At 44.1% G+C, this 24049-nt stretch overlaps 1 protein-coding gene across 3 annotated transcripts in view; it reads left to right on the top strand.

The window, feature by feature from the left end:
* Positions 1-9913: 9913 nt before the first annotated feature.
* The window catches only part of LOC135904203 (uncharacterized), a 43473-nt gene continuing 29337 nt past the window's right edge, over positions 9914-24049 (top strand). For 2 of the 3 annotated variants that reach the window (XM_065434868.1, XM_065434846.1), the window contains exon 1: positions 23987-24047. The gene's annotated coding sequence lies outside the window, so the exon portion shown is untranslated. Of the gene's footprint in view, positions 10270-23986; positions 24048-24049 lie in introns of those variants that run through there. The other variant, XM_065434852.1, reaches the window with a different exon arrangement.

Raw genomic sequence — 24049 nt, 5'->3', positions numbered from 1 at the left:
TCAGCATTTGTGCGCTTTCCAAAGCTGTCGGCAATCTACAAAGACGGTTTAAACGCGTGAAAAGCTTCCCAGTTCAAGCAGTACGTGTAGTGACCTTCATCTGTTGACTACCACTCACGTTAACTACCACTCACGTTGATTACCACTCACGTTGACTACCACGCACGTTGACTACCACTCTACATACACGCAGACGCACCAACAAAGGAATGCAGGGTCGATTGAAGCAGATTACGATGGCACGTACGCAGAAACAAGCGCGGTCAGGCACGGTCGCGGACGCTGCGAACGAACGAAACAGAGTTGACGTCACAACACCGCGGTTTCCGGTCTCCGCTCCACTCGCTTACTCAAAGGGGGGCGGAGCTACAGCGCAATTTCAACCGACGATTACGTCGCTCCTAATTGAAAAAAAAAAAAAAACCACATTTTATCTACATGGTTTATAAGGTTCCCGCATCCGTATATGAGCGTCTTATTGAATTCAACAGACTCTTCAGCTTCCCTTTAAAGCACTGGCATGCCCGCGATAAATTCATAAGGGCGTTTCATTTGCTTCTCGATACATGCGTTCGTGGCTTAACGGTTTCAATATCAGGCTTCTGTGTTCGAATCCTGCCGTCGGGCAATTTTAATGATGTTTATTTAATTATTTATTGCGCAATATACTGCTGAAAATGACGAGTTTACGTAGTCACAAAGCCGTTTGAAACCAAAAGAACGAAGTTTAGGCAAATCCATGTACTTCCCGTAATTACCATGCTGGGACAACCACTCCCATTGCAGCTCCTGTAGACACTAGCGCCAGAGTTCCCTCTAGTAATTCTTGTAGGAAACTCTATGGTCATCACGGGAGCCCCCATCTACACCAACAGGAAGGGGTTGTAGCCAAATTCGCAAGGCTTTAGACCACGAACAAAGAAGCCATTCCAGAATTATTTGGATGAGATATCAAGTCCACGGACGACTGTCAAGAGTGAAAAAGAGCCTCCACCATCATTCCATCAGCACGGATATTGGCCAAGTCATCCCGGTACCTCTAATACAAAAATTCTGTGTCTTCAGATGTACCTGCAACCTCTGTACAAGCACAGACTATGCTAGCCAAGACTCCCGTCAGCTTGCTTTTCCTTAATGAGCTTGCTGGCCTTGCCAAATTCCATTTGTGCCAAGTATAATTTTTTTTTTAATTAATGAAAACTTTTTCATTCCACATTCTTCTTAGAGATCATTCCTCTTCTTCATCCAAACATTAAATGTCAACCGATTCTTTGCTCATACTTAATACCAGTCACTATCTAGAAGCATAAAATATCTGTAGTGGTATTTTCTAGTGTATGTTGCCATGTGCAATTGCTCTCCTGAAATAGCTGATGCGGCATTGGCATGTGTCCTGAATTACCCTTTACACTGTGTGCTATGTAGCATTTAACTTTTCTTAATGTTTTTGGCTTTCAGTGCTTGCAAGGTAGAGTGGCTTCTTTTTTGAATGCAAGCTTTCTCATTCCCATATTTAATTCTTAGGCTCATTCAGGATTGCTATTCTTGCTTGATATCCTGTGTTTTTGCGCAAGCTACATTGACGTGGTTGATTGCAGAATCTGGTTTCGCTGCTGTCCGACTTGGTACGTGTCACTATGTTACGTTTCTCGTATGTGGGAGCTTGGTCAGTTACATTGGGAAACAGTCTCTCGAGGCAAACACCTGCTCCTACAGTCCGCACAGTCACATAGACTGCGAATTTACATGCACCGTGGTTGGTGCTCCCCGTTCCGTCCTTTCCTGCGGCTGCTGTGTGCAAATTTTGCTTGTGGCCTTCCTTGGCCATGATTTGGCATCAACGGAGACTCTCATACATGATTAAATGGTTCTAAGGGTATGAAGTTGATATCCACATGTGCAGAAGTGGCTGAAAAATGGTGATGCCCACAACACCGACCATGCCCATATTTAGAGAATGTGGGGCACCAAGCCAAGTGTGAGTTACACATTAGTGGCATGCGAAAGAACAAAAAGAAACGTGCAGGTTGGAAAGGAGGTAACGCTAAAATGCCGGGCACTCCATGTCCCTGCGTTGGCTGCGGCAGCAGATGCTTGCGTCACTCGATTGCTTCACAATGCAAGTTGCTCATCAACGGTGACTGTAGGTGCAAACACATGAGACACACTGTCCAATCTGCTGGTGCTGCTGGTTGTTGCTTGTTACCAGACTACCATGTGCGACGAAGGCAAGCACTACGCCTACAGTCGGACAGTTGAATGTGCCGCAAGCGACCTGTGTGCGTGTATACTCACTGTTGTCATGCGGATTGTAGCCAATGTATAGTGTATAGTGCCAATGTATAGATTGAGTGTTACGTTAGAGTATGCTGAAGTGATTTGATTGCAGAGTCTTGTTTCAATGCTGTGCCACTTGGTCATGGTTGCCGTGTTACATTTCTCGGATGTGGCGGCCTGGTCAGTTGCATTGGGCAACGGCCTCTCGAGGTAAGCACCTGCTCCTGTAGTCCGCACAGCGACACAGGCTCCGTTTACATGTACTGTGATTGGTGCTCCCTGTTTTTCCTTTCCTGCTGCAGCTGTGGGTAAAGTGTGCTTGTGGCCTTCTTCGGCCGCGATTTGGCGTGAACGGAGATTATCATACATGATTACATGGCTTGAGGCGTATGAAGTTGATATCCACATGGGTGGAAAGGCCTGCTAAAGTGGCTGCAAAATGGCGATTTCGACAAAACAGACCACATGCATATTGAGAGTAGGTGGGGCACCAAGTGTGAGCGACACATTAGCGGCCACCGAAAGAACAAAAAGAAACGTGCAGGTAGGAAAGGCGGTAACGCTAGAATGCCAGGTAGTCCATGCCACTGTGTTGGCTATGGCAGCAAGTGTCTGCATCACCCGATTGATTCGCAGTGCAAGTTATGGCGACTGTCGATGCAAACAGATGAGGCACTGTCCAATCTGCTTGCGCTGCTGGTTGTCACTCATTACTAGACCGCCAAGTGCGATGTAGGCAAGCACTGTGCCTGAGGTCGGATAGCTGAATGTGCTGTAAGCGACCTGTAGTGCATGAATGCCGACTGTTGTCATGTGGATCTTAGCCAATGTACAGTGTATTGTCTGAACCTTATGCGGTGATTGAATGCCGAGTCTCATTTGATAATGGTCACTGTGTAATGTTTCTTGGATGTGGCGACCTGGTCAGCTGCATGCGCAACAGTCTCTTGAGGTCCCCATCTGCTCCTGCAGTCCACACAGCGACAAAGACTCCCAATTTACATGCACTGTAATTGGTGCTCTCCCCGTTCGACCTTTCCTGCTGCAGCCGCGGGCAAGTTATGCTTGTGGGCCTTCACCGGCCGTGATTTGGCATCAACGAAGACCAGTACATGTGATTACATGGTCCGAAGTGTATGAAGTTAATAGCCACATGGTGGAAAGGCCTGCAAAAGTGGCTGGAAAATGGTGATGCCCATATTGAGAATGTGGGGCACCAAGTATGAGTTACACATTAGCGGCCCACGAAAGAACATAAAGAAACGTGCAGGTTGGAAAGGAGGTAACGCTAAAATACCGGGTAGTCCGTGTCACTGTGTTGGCTACGGCAGCAGATGGCTTCCGTCACCCGATTGCTTCACAATGCAAGTTACGGTGACTGTCGATGCAAACAAGTGGGGCACTGCCCAATTTGCTTGCACTGCTGATTGTCGCTCATTACCAGACCGCCATGTGCGGCGACGAAAGTGAGCAGTTTACGAGCTCACGTTAATGGTTTCAGCGCATCTGGACATGTAAATTTTATTTCTGCTCTTGTACAAGAAGGTGCACTGCTTTTCAGTGGCGTGGCCAGAAATTTCATCCGGAGGAGGCTCACGCTGCAGCTTGGCCTCCTCCTCAAGAAAAAGCTTTAGCTCGCGTGCTACTATCTAAATACATGTAGAAGGTGAATTCGTTTTTATCGGCAACCACTGCAGCAAATTTGACGAGGTTTGTTGCATTTAAAAGGAAAACTTAAATTATACTGACTTCTGGTTTCGAATTTTTCATTTAGGTTGTCAATTCTTTATTAAAAATTGGTAAAATATCGCAAATTTTCAGAAAACGAAACTATCACGTTCAGAACTCTGTAACTCAACAATGAAAAATACTATCACAATTATGTGAATCGCATCTAATAGTGCATCTACAGCGGACAAAATTGATATGTTGCAAATGAATCTAAAAAAGATTAGTATTATCGAAATACAGCTTTTGTAGAACCCCCAAGCACCACGTAACCAATTCACGCAAGATACAAATTGACGTACCAAATTTGTCCACTTTGACTCTTATAATAGATGCCGTTTGAAGAACCGTGACGTCTGTTCTAGATGCAGAGCTATTAGTTTGTAAACGTCGTGCTCCTATTTTTTTCTGGCACTTTCGAATTTTAAAAAATATTTTAAACAAAATTCACGCCCTAAATCGAAATCCTGCTTCCAACAAATACTATATTTTAACTTTCTCTCTCAAATGAAACAATTTTTCATTGAAAGTGATCCAGGGGTTATCTCAGAAAAGCGTTTCTGCGTCTTGCATGTATTTGAATAGCCCGCATCGGAGTTGGGCCCGAGCCTAAACTTCCTCTTAAACAATTTGTCGACGGATCAAATACATGAATAATAACTGCATTGCCATTGCCAAAGATGCTGCAAACGAATTATTGAATGCTATGCACTGTCAAAACAAGTAATTTATGTACTTGTTCATAAAAAGATATACTCATATGTGCCAAAAATTGTGCCCAAGATAAATGATATCAATGCTTCCATGTTTTTGTCTATTTAATAAGTAAAGAAAATATCACACGATCTTTAGAAGTACATCAGTTCGAAGCCAGGAAAGCAGTGCATGCCATTGATATGAAAAATGTAAAGGCCATGAAATGAACAAGTTGAGGACAAATATTTTAATGAAACTTTGTCATTCAAGAACCTTGTTTACATTTTTGTACATATTCAACGGCCAGTGAAAAATCTCAATGATGCTGTCATTTATTCCAATGTATTACGCAGGAGCAGCTCTCACCGGTCATGTATTGTGAGTAATTGCACTGAAATTATTGTCCCGACAGAGAGCACGTATATAAAGCTGTTCTGCAAAATATACAAGGACGAGTCAAATGAAAGTGAGCCAATGCGAATATATGACAAACGGGGTACTTTATTTAAACGTAGTCTCCATGAGTATTTAGACACATGTCCCATTGACTAAAGAGTCGGGTGATTCCCGTCTCATAAAACTACTTAGGTTGCTGCTTCACAAAATCTGCAACTGACTCTTTCACGTCATCGTCCGACACGAATGTGTTTCCCTTGAGCTGTTTTTTCATTTGTACCAAAATGTGGAAGTCGCAAGGCGACAGGTCTCAGCTGTATGGGAGATGTTGCAGCGTTTCCTACTTTCACTTTGCCAGTTTTGTGTTAACCACATCAACGATGTGGGGACTGGCATTGTCGTGGCACAATTAAAAATTTAATTATGGGATTTTACATGCCAAAATCACTTTCTGATTATGAGGCATGTCATGGTGGAGGACTCCGGAAATTTTGACCACCTGGGGTTCTTTAAGGTGCACCTAAATCTATGGGTGTTTTCGCATTTCGCCCCCATCGAAATGCGGCCGCCGTGGCCGGGATTCGATTCCGCGACCTCATGCTCAGCAGCCCAACACCATAGCCAGGTCGTGGAACAAGATGACCCCATTCATCAATTTTCCACGTCGTTTGTTCTTGATTGCCACACGCAGCCGATCCGGCGTTTCACAATATCGGAAATGATTGATAGTCTCTCCGGCTTTAGAAAATTCTATCAGTAATAGCACCTGACGATTGAAAAAAAAACATAGTAAACACCTTTCCGGCGGAAATGACGGCCTTTGCTTTCTATGGGGGCGGTGAATTCGAATGTTTCCACTGTAAGCTTTGCCGTCGTGTTTCAGGCTCGTAGTAGTGGCCCCATGGTTCTTCCCCTATCACAATTGTAGGCAAGAAGTCGTCACCCTCATTGTGATACTGAATCAGATGAGTCAAGGCAGCGCAGAACCTTCTGGCGGTGGTTCAAAATTTTGGGCATCCATTGCACACACAAGAGCTGATAACCGAGATGTTCATGAATTATGGTGTAAACCGAACCGTGAGTGATGTTCACAAGCTCTGCCAGTTCATCGATGCTTATCCTCCGTTCTTGTCTCATCAGCGCATCAACTTTTGCAATTTCGTTGGGGGTGATTGCACGATGGCTGTGGCCCGGTCTTGGATCGTCTTTGCAACTTTCGCGTCCTTCTTTCAACCATTTGCTCCAACGCTTCACAGTGGCCAATGAAACGCAATATTCAACACGCACGGCAGCCATACGGCGACTAATTTCTTTTTAGGAAACATTTTCAGCTGTCAAAAACCTCACGGCACCAGGCTGCTCAACTTCTGAAGCGTTCATTACGTCAAGCAACCATGTTCAACCCAGTGTATGAGAGCGTTAAAGAACATTTACCCTTACACCTGCGTGTCACTTTTGTAAATGAAAGATGCCTGTGTGCCACGCGCATGCCTCGCAGATAATGAACTGAACCATTATTGCGCAGGATGGGTAGGCTCACTTTAATTTCACTAGCCCCCATTCATTAGAAATGCAAAGATACAATGGAATACGCAAATGCTTGATAAAGGGCAAGAAAGTGTCACTGGAAAGAAAGTTCATTGCACGTACACACAAAACCTCGCAAGAAGAGATTTAAATATACGTATAAGTCTCCAATAAATCTACATATCTAAGAAAAAGTCACTATATAATGCGTCAAACAAGGCAAATAAACATGTTGCCCAATCACAGATTCACAGAATCCTAGGTCGCGCCCCCATTCCATCCACTCCCCCCGATGTATCACACGCGACGGAAGGCGGCGCGCTTGCTCTCCGCTTTTCGCCTTTGCGCACACAAGACTGAGCCATCTTCGGCTCACCCATTCAACCCCCCCTCCCCTCCCCCCCGCCCCTACTCTTTCACTCGCACATACAGCATTCAGCGCGTGGTCATGACGTTATCGCCCTTAGACTTCATGCGAAACATGAGGGTGACGGCGACAGCAGGAATGTGTCTGGAGCGTTCACATAATTTCTATCGCAATAATATAATAATAGTATCCGGCAACTAAAGCGTGTCGTGGCCAATTATTTTCCGCAAGAGAAGAAGTAACAAACTGTCACCATGCAACAATTCGCTGCGCCACAACAATGTATTTTTTATTTTCTTTTGTAGGGCGGGGGCACCGAAATGAAAAAGAATGCAAAGGAGAGTATGTTTGCCACAATCCAATGCCTACTTTGGGCCCCTAATGTGGTTACAGAATGAATGTCGAAGAAAACGCGAGAAGCTTGGTCCACCGAGAACCACACGCATAGTGCTCTGTATCTTAAACCAGCAAGACAAGACTTTTCGGAGAGGTTGCACTCAAGTGAACACGGTGCAATCAGTCGAGTCTTCACAGTGATGGCAGTGAGTGACTACTGTTTCTTTTTCTTGTCTGCTAGCCAGACGGCGTCCAAAACTCTGCCAGGCGAAAATCCACTCAGCCAGAAAAAAAAAAAAAAAAGCGCACCGAAGTGCACCGCGCGGTGGTCGGGGCAACACGAGAAAACCGCTTGCGCTCTGGCTGGCTCTGGCAGCCTCCGGGTAGGGTAGCGATAATAAAAGAAATTAGGAGGCTCAACGTGTCCTCATGAATAAAAGTCAAAGTAGAAAAAATAAATAAGAACGTAGTTACCCTGGCTGGCTTTAGTGTCTTGACATGGATGCTTTGGCGTAGGTGAAAAAAACAACAACGTTGATATTTTTTTATGCGACATATGGCACAAACAAACCACCACAACGCTTTGTCTCATCGGATCTCGCTGCGTGTTTTGTCAACGTGTCTGATAGTGTGTTGATTTAGCTTTTCTCGTTGTATGTCCCAATCTAAGACTTTAGAAAAGTCAATGCACCTTTGGCGTCAAATGTTTATAACAACATTAAACCCACAAACTTCCGCAATTGAATATCTGAAGCACAACTTTGGAAATGTCAATGCACGTTTCGCAACAAGAGTTTGTGAGAACTTTATGCCCAGAAAGTTTCGGAATTGAAATCTATGCGCTCCGTAGATTCCGCGGCCTTTGCGCAATTCTGTGGAGAGCCTGTTCGCCATTAAAATGCCCTTGAAACTTTGTGCTCGGATGGGGCAACTTGCGTTATGTGACTTCCGGTGCATGGGCGTTGCTGTGAAATCCAGCCCAAGTTCGCAATGTTCACGGTGAAATGTCGTTTCAAGTGTGAAAAAGACATTCTAAACAAAATCCAGAATGATTTCCGGCGGTTGGGGTTGCTTTGGTCGACGGTGCATGGACCGCATGAAAAAATTTCAGGGAGGGGGGAGGGGGGAAGGCTGAAGTCCCCCCCCCCCGGCTTCGCCTCTGCTGCTTTTCTTCTGCCAATAAAGTCGCATGTCCTGTTCACTCACTTATGGCTGATTTGTATGGGCGTCATTAGAGGCTCTTTTGTCTTCTGGCAATTAAAACGCGGCAGCTGAGTAATGCCACAAAGCCAGCAAGGCGAGCACGGCGCGTACCCAGTGTGTGCCACTGGTAAAAAGCGTCCATATTGAATATTGCAAAAAAAAAAAATGCATTTCCGCTGGATGGATGGATGTTATGAGCGTCCCCTTTGGAACGGGGAGGTGGGTTGTGCCACCAAGCTCTTGCTATTATACTGCCTAAAGTCCTACCTAGGTTAAGCAATAAAAATAATTAAAAAAAAACCACTATGAACTCCCACAACCAAATTTTCTGATCCCCTATGCAAACTGTGCTTTTGTATGTCTTTTGTATGTTTTTTTGTCGTTTCCCTACATTTCTTCTACCAATCCTCTGATCGCCTCAAAGATAAACATTTTGACAAAATTGCCTGTCTGGTTGGGAAATTGATTAGGACTTTCATACTGACTACAACCAAATAACTGAATTTTATTAGCCCGATGTTTCGGAGCCCATTCGATCGGGCTAATAAATTCAGTTATTTGGTTGGAGTCAGTCTGAAAGTCCTATCCAATCGCCTCTTACTAGTGGCATCGCTCTGCAGGATCTAGATGGATGGATGGATGTTATGAGCGTCCCCTTTGGAATGGGGCGGTGGGCTGGGCCACCAAGCTCTTGCTATTATACTGCCTAATGTCCAACCTATAGCTAGGTTAAATAATAAAGAAAAAAAGAATGCGATGAACTCCCACAACCAAATTTTCTGATCCCCTATTGCGAACTGTGCTTTTGTACGTCTCTGTTTTTGTCGTTTCCCTACTTTTCTTCCACCAATCCTCCAATCGCCTCTTACTAATCCCTATTGCGGACATGCTTACTTTTCCACTGCTCTCGCTGAACCCAAATTAAGGGCTTCAGGAGGCCAGTGGTGCCTAAATTGACCGCTAGGTAGACGTCTTCACATTCTAATAAAACATGCTCCATAGTTTTCCTAGCTTTACCACAGCAAGCACATGCTCCTTCTTTCTTCTTATATAATCTCACTTTACAGGTGCGTGTTCTAAGGAATCCCGATCTCGCTTCGAAAAGTAATGAGCTTCCCTTTGAATTATCATAAATTGCTTCTTTCCTGATTTCGTTTTTTCCTTTTAAGTACTTACTCATGGCTTGCTTACTTGCTCAAGTACTTACTCCGCTTCCTGCTTAATTAGCGCCATCTGTCGGGCCCTCCGCTAAGTTCCATGCGCTGCCACTTCTTATTATTGGCGGCGAGCTCGACCACTGGAAAAGCTAGCGCCACCGTCGGCGTGACGTGGCATGAGGGATCACGTGGACACAGCGTAAGCGTTAGCTGCTTCGGAAGCGCCGAAGCGAGCTGAAAACGATAGTTTAAAAGTCCCACCTGCACCGCGGTTCTGATTAAGTGGTGAGGCTTTACCGCCTTGGGTGTCTGCTTGACAACATTTGAAAGTGCTATAATAGGTAGTGGCTGCCTTTGGAGGCGTGCGGCATGGTGGGCTACCGCTCGGTGCCGCAGTGCCGGACGCACGCAACGGAGCCCGGTGTCAGCCTTATTCACACGTAGCCACAGGGCAAGGAGCTGCGTGAAGCTTGGCTGGCGAAACTTAGAACCGGCAGACAACCATAGGCTACGACTCGGGTATGCAGCAAGCACAGACGCGAGGAACATTTCTGCTACGGCGCCGGGACTGCGCGATGTTCGGTGAGTAGCAGAAAACGCGCACCGAGATGCTCGCCCGCGCCCGCTGCTCGGCTAATGTCATGACGGTTTGGTCTATGAACTTGTTGATGCTAGATATTGACAAGTTCACTGGAACGGAAAAGGAGCGGTAAGACGCACATTATAAAAAGGCACGGCATATGGTCATGTTTGTGTTATGAATTAATGCACTGGATTACGAAAATCAAGCAGAGGGAAATCGCACGCTGAGAAGACCGATAAACATACAGTGCGACGCAACTTGAGAAATAATGTTGAAATGTCCAAGAATTTAGAAGACAAAAATAAAAAAAAGACTGAATCGTCGCGACGGCACATCACAGTAGCTATAGGCGTCGAAGTCTCTATAACGGAATTATTTTTGAACAGTTCTGATAGCGCCCACGCAACAATGGTTGCTAGTGTACTGTCAAATGCTCATATGCTGCGGCCTAAAGCTCACGGCATGGTGCGAAAACGCGCTCACAGCGAAAGCAAAACATTGTGCGCGGACATGCATGCAAACGCGCAGTCGGTCGCTGCGAACCCGTGCGATCGCTGGATTGAGGCTCCATTCTGTTATGCCCCATTTGGTTATACAGACAGCCCACTATAAGAACATATTTCACATAGTTTACTCTCAGTGTTTGCCTACCTTTCACGCAAGAAGCCGGTTCGGGAGACTCCATATCGCGGCGACCGAGCGCAGTGGCGTTCAGGTACTGTACGTATTCGGTAAAGAGATAGCGTCTGTAAACGATTCTGTGCTTTCAGTTTGCCCAAAATTATAATATCGACAGTCAAAAACTTCCCTCCTTTCGAGTACCTGCATAAATGTCCAGGAGAGTAGCCGCGTGGTGTTTTTATTGAGCGCCGTAAAAAAACAAGACAAAGGCTGTACTTTTTCAACCTAAAAACAAAAATGTCCACATTGATGGCCATTTGCTAATGGGTTCCTCGACTATCAACATTGTGCCATCTATTAAATGCCTTGGGGTCGTATTTCAAGAAAACTTACTTTGGAATCTTTATACAGACTCAGTCGCTAACAAAATCGCTCGTGTTGTGGGAATACTAACGAAACTTCGATTTTTTCTTCCCTTGAGCGTCAAAAAATTGCTTTATAACTCTCTCTTCCTGTCCCATCTGAATTACTGTCACTTAGTCTGGGGAAACACCACGATGTCTAACATGACCAAACTTATTCTATTGCAGAAGAAAGCCGTGCGCGCTATCGCCAATTCTTGATATGACGCTCATACGCAGCCCCTTTTTAGCGCCCTTAATTTACAACCGGTCACCTCCATATATCGTAGTATTTTACTCAAGCGTTTCACTACTGCGAAAAAACAGAACACGAAATTTTTCGAGCATTTATCTCTATTGACAATGAATTCTAACATTTACAACACACGTCACAGAGAAACATGGTACGTTCCTAAAGCGCGCACTAACTACGGTCAACAAATGTTACGCCACACACTGCCATCTTTGTTAAACTAATTGGAAACTCAATATAGACACCCATCTCTCCTTTTAATAGGCTCATTGTGTATTCCTTTCTTTTTAATTTTTTTGCTCTCGTATACACTGACGCCATGAACGCTTAACCAATTTTCTCTGCTTGTCAATAACTTATTATGTATAGATGTGAATTTCAAGGCTGTATTATTTGTGTCATTTCATACTATTCGCTTCCTGTAATACAATTTCTTGCAGCATTCTATTGTTGATTTTTTACCCGTATGCATTTCTGTTACACAATGTTCACTAATGTTCACTTTTTTTTTCTCGTTTATACGTTACTGTATGTTTTTGTTCTCTTTATTGTGCACAGTGCCCTTTTTGTAGGGGGTACAGACCCCGTCAAGCCGAATTCATTTGACTTTTTTCTGTACTCCTGTCATCTGTACATGTATGGATGCAAATAAACTTGAATTGAATTGAATTGAAAACCTATATATGAGGAGCGCGCCGCGTGATCCCTCATACTACGCAAGGGAGGCGCTTCCGACAGATGGCGACTCCGTTGTTCCTCGCCGCCATAGCCACCCTCAGGGACAAGCACACCCGACCTCTAAAGGTGGCATCGTAGGAAGACTGGGTCACGCCGCAAGCCGATGCCACCAGAATTAACGCTTTGCTGTCCTTTGCGAAGGAGGCAAGAATCCTTCCTTTCACCTGATCCCTTACCTCTATCTCAGGCCACGGGCCATATCCCTTCCAATAAAAGTTTCAATCAATCAATCTTATTTTCGTACCATTGTTGAAGGGTCAGTTTCCCTTCTCTAAAGTTGGTTCTTTATTCTATGGCTTCGCCACACGCTCGCGCGCCCCGTAATATTTTGTGGGCGAGTGTGACCTAACCTCCCTAACGTGCGTCTCGATGCGATTAGTCGGAGCGACGCAGATATATTATTCGCATCGTGATACAGTTTTCAGACTGCCAACGAATGTGTGTCGATAAACGGTATAGCTCACGTTCATATAATTACAGCACCAGCTTAAAAAAGTACACAATCTTCGACCATGAGGAAACTAGGCGGGCCGGAACTACTGAGGAAACTACTCGGCAAGAATCGGTTCCCGATGTAACAATTCGAACACTGACAATCGATACTAACGGCATGAGTGATCCTACACCAACGAAAATGCAATCTCAACTAGACGAGTTTATTAATTGTGTCCGCGACATTGAACATGCCCGCAAAGAAATTCAAAACAATAACCGACACGCACTAATTCAGGTGAAACAATTAACCAACGTTGGTCATAATGCTGAAATCGTGCAACACAGCTTTCAAAAGAGGTAAGCAGTTTGATCACTTACCCAAATGAAGCTGCGTCTTCAAAGCAGAAATACACAGAGCAGGCGATGCGCGCACGCAACAAACCCGTTGAACACGTTAAAAAGCGCGCTGGTCATGCGGACGCAAGTGCAACCAGCCCGAGCTAGGCCCGAGCAGCCTTAGCCAGTGTTGCCACGACACATTAAAAAATAGTAGTAGATTTTTTTTCGAAAAATCAGTAGAAATCAGTAGATTTTTAATTTCAATTTTTGCACTCAGTTTATGAGCCCACGAATTCAGCGCTTATATTAGTACTCTGTTGAAGTATTGTAGCTTCCAGGAAATAGTAAAAAAATTGACCCCGAGATTCTTAGCGATACTTTTGAAAAACCCGGGAATCTCTAGAGAGCCATTGTCAAGCATGAATTTAAAAACAGCGAAGCCCTCTGATGGCCTATTTAAAGGCGTCAGATGGTAGTTAGTACCTGAAAACTTTAGAGTATAGTATCTTCCAGACAGGGGTAATTGGAGATCGCTGGGAGAGGCCTCCATAGAGGCCTCCGTGCTGCAGTGCACATACCTGAGTGCATATAACAATAGGTTGTCATGATGATGATGATAATCGTTTCGTAGTTGTGCAGTTCGGTAGTGCACCCACTTTCACAAATTCACCGCCTCACCGTTTCCCATAGAGCATAGAAACTCTATGCCTTTTCCCCACTTTGCTCAAAGACAGAGGTAGCGCCACGTTTTTGTCTGGAAACGCAGGAGTGTATGTTAACCTCGGAGCCAACCACGTTTTTTTTTCTCTCGCTAGGTGACATCACATTAATATAACCTCTGTAACCTCTATAACCATCTATCCATCTATTCCCTGTACTGAAAAAGTTGCAGATTTCGCTTTCGTTTCTGTAGAAAAGCAAGAAAATCAGCAGATTCAAGCTTTATCACTGAATCAGCAGAAAATTTTAAAAATCAGTAGATCTACTGATAAATCAGCAGCCGTGGCATCACTGGCCTTAGCACGGGAGCACAGGTAAGGTGACGGGAGTGCCAGCGTTGAAAGCGGCCAGGCCAGCCAAGCCCTGCAGCCATAGAGTTTCTCACCATATAGTTATAGTGAGAAACTCTATGCCTGCAGCGTAGCACATCTACTGTTGTGCCGCTATGCCATATTATATTGGCAAACTTCTTGCTGTATTGTGATTAAGGGCCCACGAAACATTGGCATGGCTTCAGTTTCGGATGGCGCGGTAAATTTGAATTGGCAGATAGTGATACGCGCGCTGCCACCGACAGCGGACTCTGCGAAATCGTCTCGTGCAAAAGCCTTACAGTACACCGGTTCGTTATTGCAGTCTGCGGAGCACTTTTATATGAGTATATCATACCGATTTAATCATTCTACTGATGGTGTTGTCGAACAAACCGTTACTTTTATTTATTTATTTATTTATTTATTTATTTATTTATTTATTTATTTATTAAATACTGCGGTTATCTTAGGCATGAAAGTTTTACGAAAAGGGCTTTGCAATACACTGCTGAAATACATTGGAGATGCTTTCTAGTGACAACATTAGAAACTATAACGCGGACAAATTCCTAACATCTGCACATGCCGCGATTCTCTCTTTCTAAGCCTACATATACATATCGAAGCTTGCTTATACAAATCTTGCAAACGTATTCGGGGAACCTAATACGTGAATATACGTCAGCACTGCACACTCCCTAACACTACAAATGTTCAATAATTTATACGCAGCAATTTACGAGGCGCGTTGCCAAAAGGGGCTTTCTTTGACGATGCAAAATTTCCGCGCAACAGGAATAGAGAAAAGCGACGTGAAGGTTCCACAATATTCATGCAACGAATAAGGAAAAAAGCACATAGCGACACCACTTGTAAAGTTAACACACATATTTTCATCACGTCAGAATGATCGCACTTGCCTCCATTCCTTTCGTATACATTTGCAGCCATTCTTTCTTGCGTATTTTTGTTTGTATTCCCGGAAATTTCATTGCGAGCGCGGCGATAGCAGGGCCGTCAATTGCTTCCACGCGCGAAATGTACCAACCATGTCTGACTGATCGAAGACGGCACTACTGTAGCTTAAATGAAGCATATCATTCCTGACTTCGTAGCGTATAGGACCGCAGCGTTCCCGGGAAGCTAAGTGCCCAGTTCCCCCCTTTCTTTCATCTCATTAGCTCTGCTATAAGCGATATCCAAAGCTCTAGAAAGGCCGAAGACGCCTGTGAAATCTCAAGGCCGTCTGCTTTGCGTGAGGCTCAGAACCGTATTGTTCGGGCGGCCCGTAACGCCACTCATTTACCCGGGAGCGCAAGTTTCGGACGGCAAGAGGCAGGCAGACACGACAATAAGCGGACGATACGCGGCTCAGGGCTTCTTGGAAAATGTTTTCCTTTTTCTTACTTTTTTCACTTAAGTTTTCAATGCTGTTCAACCTCGCCGAAAATATTTTAGGCGCGCTCAAGGCCGCATGCGCGCGTGAGATTCGCGAACCACGATGTTAGGACCAATGAGAATCGACACTATATCTGCAACCTATGACGATCCGCCCTCTGCAAAATCCGCAAAGGGCGGATAAATAAACGGATCTCTCAGGCATGTAGGGCCCTCTGGATTGCACTTTTCGGCGATAAGGTAGCCTCGCCGCCTACGGGATTATCTGACTGAGCTATGTCGGATGCTCTGTTGCCATAATCGGAAGTTCGAATTCTTCTAAATGTTTTATTCTTTTTCTTTTTTATTCTGACGATGGCGAGCTTAAATTTCACCTTCTCCAGTGCACTACATCTGCAGGCTTGGAGTGACGCTTGACACCGGCAAAAGATGGTGAGAGCAGGTACAACCAAATTAGGACGGCCCACTAAGCTTCAACAAAGACACTCCCTCACCAGAACAGAAATTGGCCTCCCTGGTGCAGTATTCGGCCACTCTCTCCCCCATGATAACCCATGGCCCTCAGCCCCCAGCAGCTGCGGAGCCCCTGACCAAGGCGGCGGTCAGACCTGTAACGCAGCAGAGGGTGCTAAGAATACCTGGGTCCGGACAGGCCGCCAATGGAAACACCCTCGCAACCTTTAACACCCGAACTTTGTCGAGTGGGGCTACCTTAGCAGGACTCTTTGAGGAAGTATCAGACATTGTTTTGGATATCGTTGGCATTAGTGAGATTTGAAAAACTGGTGAAGCTTATACAGTGCTGACTAACAGCCATGTCCTCTGCTATAGAGGTCTCCCAGATAAGAAGCAATACGGGGTAGGATTACTAATCCATAAGGACATATCGGGCAACATTGACGAATTCTACAGCATTAATGAGAGGGTAGCAGTAGTCGTAACCAAACTTTATAAGAGGTATAGATTAAAGGTAGTATAAGCCTACGCTCCAACATCCGGTCACGATGATGCTGAAGTAAATAAGTTTTATGAAGATGTTGAATTAGCTTTGAAGCACCAAGTTGCGAATTAAAAAGAAAACAACCACACGAAAAGGTGACGGAGACGGAAAGAGCGCAAATTATCAACTTTTTTTTGTTTACTCTCCCCCTCCCATTCTCCTCATACTTTCATTGGCTGTGATTTTGCATATATAAGGCACCTTCACACAAATAAAGCCAGTTGATAGTTGGCGCTCTTTCCATCTCCGTTGCCTTTTCTTGTGGTTGTCTTTCTTTGAATGCGCAACTTGGTTCTTCAACGCAATGCACCAACTAGTCCAGCAAGAAGTTCTTCTAAATGTTGAATTAGCGATGAGAAAAGTGCAAACTCGGTATACTGCAGTAATGGGTGACTTAAATGCAAAAGTGGGGGAAAAGCAAGCTGGTGAACAATCAAATGGCAACTACGGCGTCGATTCTAGGAACGTTGGAGGATAGATGCTGGAAGAATTCGCGTAAAGGAATAAGCTGCGAATAATGAACACCTTTTTCAGGAAGCGTAGCAACAGAAAGTCGACCTGCAAAAGCCCTAATGGTGAAACAAGAAATGAAATTGATTTCATACTTTCTGCCGATCCCAGCATAGTGCAGGAGGTAGAAGTGATAGGTAAGGTAAAGTGCAGTGATCATAGTTTAGTGAGGGCTAGGATTCACCTCAATTTGAAGTGAGAAAGAGCAAAATTGGTCAAGAAGAAACAGGTCAACCTAGAGACAGTAAGGGTAAAAGCAGACAAATTCAGGCTGGTACCTGCGAACAGATGCGCAGCCTTAGAACAGAGAGATGAAGATGACATTGGTAATGAATGAAACCGTAACTCGGCTGGCTTCAGAGGCAGCAATTGAAGTGGGAGGCAAGGAACCAAGGCAACCAGTAGGCAAGCTCTCCCAAGTAACAAACGACCTAATAAAGAAATGACAAAGAATGAAAGTGTTCAACTCAAGATATAAGATAGAATTCGCGGAACTGTCAAAACTGATCAACAAAGCAAAAATAAGGGATATTTGAAATTATAACATGGGAAAGACTGAAGAAGCCGTAAAAAATGGACGCAGCCTGTAATCAGTGAGAAGAAAACTTGGCATATGACAAACCAAGATGTATGCACTGAAAGATAAGCAGGGTAATATCATCAGCAATCTCGAAGGTATAGTAACAGTAGCGGAAGAATTTTATATTGACCTGTACAGTACCTAGAGGAGTCAGAATGCCTCCATTCGAAGCAGTAATGAACAGGATACAGAAACTCCTCCTATAACTGGCGATGAGTTCAGAAGGGCCTGGCAAGACATCAAACGGGGAAGAGCGGCAGGAGAAGATGGAATAACAGTTGATTTAATCAAATAAGAAGGAGAGATAATGCTTGGAAAACTGGCGGCTCTCTATACGAAGTGTCTATTGACTGCAAGGGCCCAAAAAACTGAAAGAATGCAAATATTATACTAATCCACAAAAAGGGTGATGTTAAAGAATTGAAAAACTATAGGCCACATTCAGATGGGTCAAGGAATAGATTGTTAGTGTGAAGTAGTTAAGGAATTCAAGTCTCCGTTTCTTTGTTCTAAGCTCACGTGGTTGAATGTTGTTAATTTTCATAAGTTCGGTGGGGTAATCAGATCTTGAAAATTTGTTGAATATAAATCTGACCGCTTTTCTCTGAATTTTCTCAAGACTATTGATATTAGTTTTTGTGTACGAATCCCAAACTATGCATGCATATTCCAGCTTAGGTCTAATAAGGGAGAGGCAGCATAAAATTTTAACGTTAGAAGGGGCTTTCTTATGTTTGTATTTTAACAAGCATATCTTTCTGAAGGCTGAAGCGCAAGTATTAGTTATGTGATCGTTCCATGATAGTGTATTGTTAAGGGTCACTCCTAGGTATTTACTACTAGCGGCTTCATGAAGAGGTGATGAATCTAAATGATAGGTATAAAGCAGGGCTGATTTCTTATGTGTCATTCGCACTAGTACGCTTTTATCTTCATTTAGTGTCATTCCCCAGCACCTGCACCATGCAGGAATAATATTTAAGCTACAACATAAACTAGTTTGATCATGGATAGAAACAAAATCTTTAAAAAAGTACACGATCTTCGGGAAATAATAGAATTTGTACATCACCTTCAACCATATTAACAATATCATATTAATATATAGAACAAAAATAAGAGGATCGAGGACGCTGCCCTGGAGAACACCCGATGTAACCGGACGGCTGCCCGATTTTCCGCCAATTATCTCAACGAATTCTTTCCGGTTAGATAAGTAAGCAAAAACCCAAGAGATAAACATCTGAGGGATTCCTGCATTTTCGAGTTTTAGAATTAATTTATCAAGCGGGAGCGTATCGAATGCCTTACGGAAGTCAAGGAAAATGATGCCTATCTGTCCGTTCTTGTCAAAGGTTGATGCAAAGGAACCAGCTGTGTGACAGTCGAATACCCTTTTCTGAACCCGTGCTGAAAGTTAGTTAAAATGGAATGCTTTTCTAGGTATTCGGCTATGCTTTTTGCTATGATATGTTCGATGAATTTGCAGCATGGTGACGTTAAAGAAATGGGACTAATTTTCAATAAGTAGAAGGTTTCCCTTTTTATGGAATGGTGCAATTCGAGCTGTCCCCTAACCACTCGGTAATTCAGACGACAATAATGAAGCTTGGAATATTATAACAAGAATTTTTGATAAGGTTACAGCATATCTACAGAGAAACAAGTTAGGATTATTGTCAGGCCCACTTGAACATTTGGGTTTTAGGTACAGCACCATAGAGAGTACGCCAGCACATGATATAAAGTTCACATCAAACGGTTGCTACACTGTGCAGTTACATGAAGAATCACTAAGATTCGAGAAGACATTGTGAAAAAACATTAAAGTGATGAGCAAGTTCTACCTTCTCCGTAACTACCTGTCCGTTTATTGTCATTTGGGATATTGGTTTCTTCTGCTCGGCGATGGAATTCCAAAATTTACTTGGATCGTTAGTAATAAAATTAGGTAGTGATGAGCTAAAATAATAATCCTTTGAACTACGGCAGGCAGGCAGGCAGGTATCCAAAGCGGGTATCAGGTGAAATACATTTGCAGTTGCTGTCATTCTCAAATTGCTACAGCGCAACAAGGAAAGCAAGAAACAGCCGAGCCGGCCAAAAGAAAGAGCAGAGAACTGCGTTGTGCTGTTATTCAAAACCTCGCAGATTCCAATCGGCTACAAAATTAACGATTTTACAGTGGAGCTGCTATAGAACCTCGCTGGGTTTCTCTTGACGTGCGCAGCTTCTCCGAGCTGGGAAAGAGAGAGCTGAGAGAGAGTGAAACTAGATTCTCAAAATAACATCGCGACGCATAGCGACGCGCCGAGGGTGGGTGGAGCCTAGCGGGGAAGAAGGGCGCGCGGCAGGAGGGTTAGGAGAGGGAGGAGGGGCGTTCTTCGGCGCCTGCTCAACACCCTCTAAAGAACTTAAGGCCTTCTAGCTGTTCCTCCCCCTCCCCCCCCCCTGAGATACGTCACGCAGAAGAGGCCGACATAGAAGTTCCGTGCAGCGCGCTGCGAAGCTACTAGCGGCGCACATGTGTTGCAAATGAAGCGCGGAAGATATACAATGGTTAAGGGACGATGGCGGCGACAACAATTCGATTAGTTCTAGTTATTCAAGTTCCCCTTGAATAACTTCGGGGTTAAACAAGTCCCGGCATGCTCAGTCATGCTGTTGCATGCTTCCGAACGCACTTTTCTGGACGTGACCAGTGCATTTAGTCTCAACATTCGTGCTGTGCTTGCGATTTTGTGTACCGCGAGTCTTCATTGCCCCGGAATATGGGGTGCGATCTTGTACGCGTTCCAAAATAGAACGGAGGCGTTCCGTTCCACCGAGCCGCACACGATTGGTCAATTTGAACGGTGACGAACACCATGACGTCAATTGTGATGTGATACCTGCTGTAAATCATTCCGTGCCATCTGCTATCGGACGAACGCTACGGAACGGACCGCCTATCTGGACACGTAAAGAACGGACCACCTCCGTTCGATTTTGAAACGCGTACAAGATCGCACCCATGGAGTGCCATGCCAATATATCCCTAATAAGTGCTGCGTGCCCTATTGCCGGAGCAATTACAAATCGGGGCAGAAAAATAACGTCTTCAAGTTTCCGCAAGATGAAGAAGCCCAGAGTGCCTGGATTATAGGGCGATACAACGTGCTGACTTCATTGTATCACCGCATTCCAGAGTAAGATGTTCAGAACTTCTTTAAATAGTTACTTTTGAAAAATACCGGCAGGTTAGTTGCTCAATTACAGAAAGCGCCTTTAAATCAGGAATGTTGGGATAAAATTTAGAACAAATTTTAACTCCCTTCTAGGTTTGTGAATTTCACTTCATTGAGGCCGACATTGTGCGGGAGGTCTCTCACCTCGACGACCTTACAGGGCACACCATCACTGCACCACTCACACCTGCGTCTTCGCCCAGGCGCAGTCCCATCAGTTTCCTCAATGTCCACCTTATCTTTCGAAGCGAAGTCCCTTGAGGTACGGTACGGCCTCGTGAAACAACTTGACAGGGGAGGACTTGTCTATCCAGCTATATTTGCCGTCAACGCTGTCGCACACAACTACGTGGTTGTTAACAACTATCAGCGAAAGAGGAATTTATTAATCGGCGGAACCAACGTCGTTTAGTCACTGACCTCACGCTTGAACTGCTCATCAGTGATTCCTCAGAGTTCGACGCCTGCGAGGATGGACACAAATGTGAATTTGTGTTAAGGCACATTTTGTGGTGTAGCACGAATATTTTATTGAGGACCTACTGCTGCAAGATGAATGACAAAATATTGGATGCCAATGCTAAGGGAAGGAAGAGAAAAGCTGAAACTCTGCGCAAGAAGGCAGCTATTTCCTTGTAAATAGCTGCACGAATGCTTTATATCCCGCTTCTAAACTTACTTGAGTTGTAAATTAGTGGACTGCGGTAATTAGTGCGTCGAAAGCGAAATTATTTGTTTAAGCATAGTATAGATTGGAATAAGTACACGTGTCCCCAATAAAATTGTTCATATGCTATTGTGAAGCTAATCGAGTGCGTTAGATTCATAATTGCCGCGCCTTAAAAACCATAAGTACAAGAATACAGAAGGAAAAGTTTTTATGTATTGAATTTATTTGAAATAATAGGCATGAAGTATGGGGTATAATAATAATAATAATAATAATAATAATAATAATAATAATAATAATAATAATAATAATAATAATAATAATAATAATAATAGTAATAATAATAATAATAATAATAATAATAATAATAATAATATTGCACAAAAACGTACATTTCAAGGACGTCAAAGCGCGCGACGCTATAAAAAGCTGCTGGCATCAATACCTGCACAAGCTTTAGAAAGCTGTTTTGTATCCGCGCCTCTAAATGACTGCTTTGTAAGGTGTCTACTGCTCATTCCGCAGTTTCGACTGAAGAAAAAGTGTGGAGTAGTCAATGGAAGCATACTGCTGCTATAGGTGAACCAAGCCGCGATCCCTTCATTCAACCCGTATCCCCGAGCGCGCCGCCCGCCTCTTCTCCGTGACGTCACTCGCCGAGCACTCAGGCCTTCTTGTCTAGGAGGTGTTGGCCTGCTACGGTGCCTCGATGCCCTCCTCGCCCGCCGCTGCGTACAGAGTGGAGACAACCTCGGCGTCTACTACGGCGTTGGCCACGCGAATCGCAGACCCCGTAGTAGACGCCTTTGGCGGACGCCGCAGGGACGCGTTGCCGGCGCTCGTGTGTCTTGCGTGCGGTTTGATACTACTTTACTGGCCTTCCCCCAGCTCCACGGGTCTCTGGTGTTTGCGATAGCAGAGACACGCATAATTTGTCCAGTGAATATCCTGCCAAAAATTTTATTAGTATTTTTTTTATGAAACTTAATATTGCCACGTGGCACTGAAATGTGCTGGAAGGCAGACAGGCAGCCAAACGACAAAATTATTAGAAGGAAACCAATTATTCGGCCGAAGTTGTGCCCGCAGCACTACAACTCGACAGGAAGAGTATTGGGGATACTGAAAGCGCACTCGGCGATCATTGGGTCCGATGACTCTGCGCAAGTATTTTCGCTATACATACATGCGTAATTTGAGTTCCAGAGCCATTGGTGGTCTTGTTTCCAAACACTGGCGCATGTCCACTATGGGAGACTGGCCAAGATACAGGCGGTGTACACTATGTTTAGAATTAAAACAAAACTAAATTTATATGCCAGAGAGTGGGAGTAAAGTAATTTGGTTAAGAAATTTAAAAAAAGATATTGTTAAGAATTTTGAGATAAAATAATTTAACGTAGGGAAGCGAAATACCAGAAATAATTGATAACTTTAGAAATTCAGCAAGTTACTCTTTTTGCCTTTCTAATAAAGTGGTAAACTGCAAGAAAAGCATCCCTGTGGCTCGATACCAGTGAACTCGCCCCAAAAGGATGAATTGTTAGCGAGGTTATAGCGATAGGCCAAGTTGTCGAAATGAGTTTCTAAGAGTTTTCTTTGTGTAAAGAATCGGCGGCACGAGAGAAAGTAATGCTCAATATATTCAGGTGCACTGCAAAAAGAACACAAAGGGGACACAGCGAGACTAGGCCTATCTATGCAAGTAAAAATTTAGAGGCGGTATACGACATCTCAATTTTGTAAAGGAAACTTCCAATTGCCTTGAAGGACACCGATTATTATTTCATGGGAAACAAAGATGCTGGATTCCAGAAGACGATGTTAGCATGAATATTGCAGAATTTTGCGATGTAGAGAAATTTCTGTACCTAGCCGCCGTGACATAACCTGATGTCGGCAAAACATATATAATAGGGCAATTTCATTCATCAATCAGCCATTTCATTTAAGTGAAACCACGATGTCCCGGTACTCAAAGGAAGAATACTTGCCGTGAGTACGGAGGTACCATCGAACAAAATGTTATTCTTGAATTTGAAAATGCAGTAACTGCTGTGCATACAGACAGCGAGTCGGTCACAATAACAGTTAATGGGTCACTTTGCGGAAGCTTTCGTAATACTAATACAATGGCTAATATATCTGCCTGAAATATGTGTGTGAAGGCGGGAAAAGGCGAAGAAAGACCATTCAAGGGATTCAGAGAAGATCCCCACTCCTGCCTTCTCATTGCACACAGAAGCGTCAGTAGCTATAGTATTGTCAGCGGCTAGCTGGTGTAGGTGGTCCTGTAAGGTATTCATTAAATGTCCGCGTCGATTTGAGAACGATTTCTTTTTTTTTTCCCGGTGACTTGGCGCACTGTAGCAAAAATTACAAAAAGGGCATTGAATAAATACATGCAGCCTCGTGCGGATTCAGGTACTGGCAAAAAAAAGAAAGCAGATAAATAGTAACATTATCTGCTCCAAATTTAAATAAGTTTCCCGTATCCCCTTGGCAAATTTCCCGCTGTGGTCATGTGCGAGGAGAAGAAGAAGACGCCTCGCCAAGGGAAACGTTGCAAACGT

The sequence above is a fragment of the Dermacentor albipictus genome, chromosome 1, assembly GCF_038994185.2.
Source record: "Dermacentor albipictus isolate Rhodes 1998 colony chromosome 1, USDA_Dalb.pri_finalv2, whole genome shotgun sequence".
Taxonomy (NCBI): domain Eukaryota; kingdom Metazoa; phylum Arthropoda; class Arachnida; order Ixodida; family Ixodidae; genus Dermacentor; species Dermacentor albipictus.
Note: the sequence above shows the minus strand (reverse complement) of the source record. Positions and strands in the feature narration are given on the sequence as shown.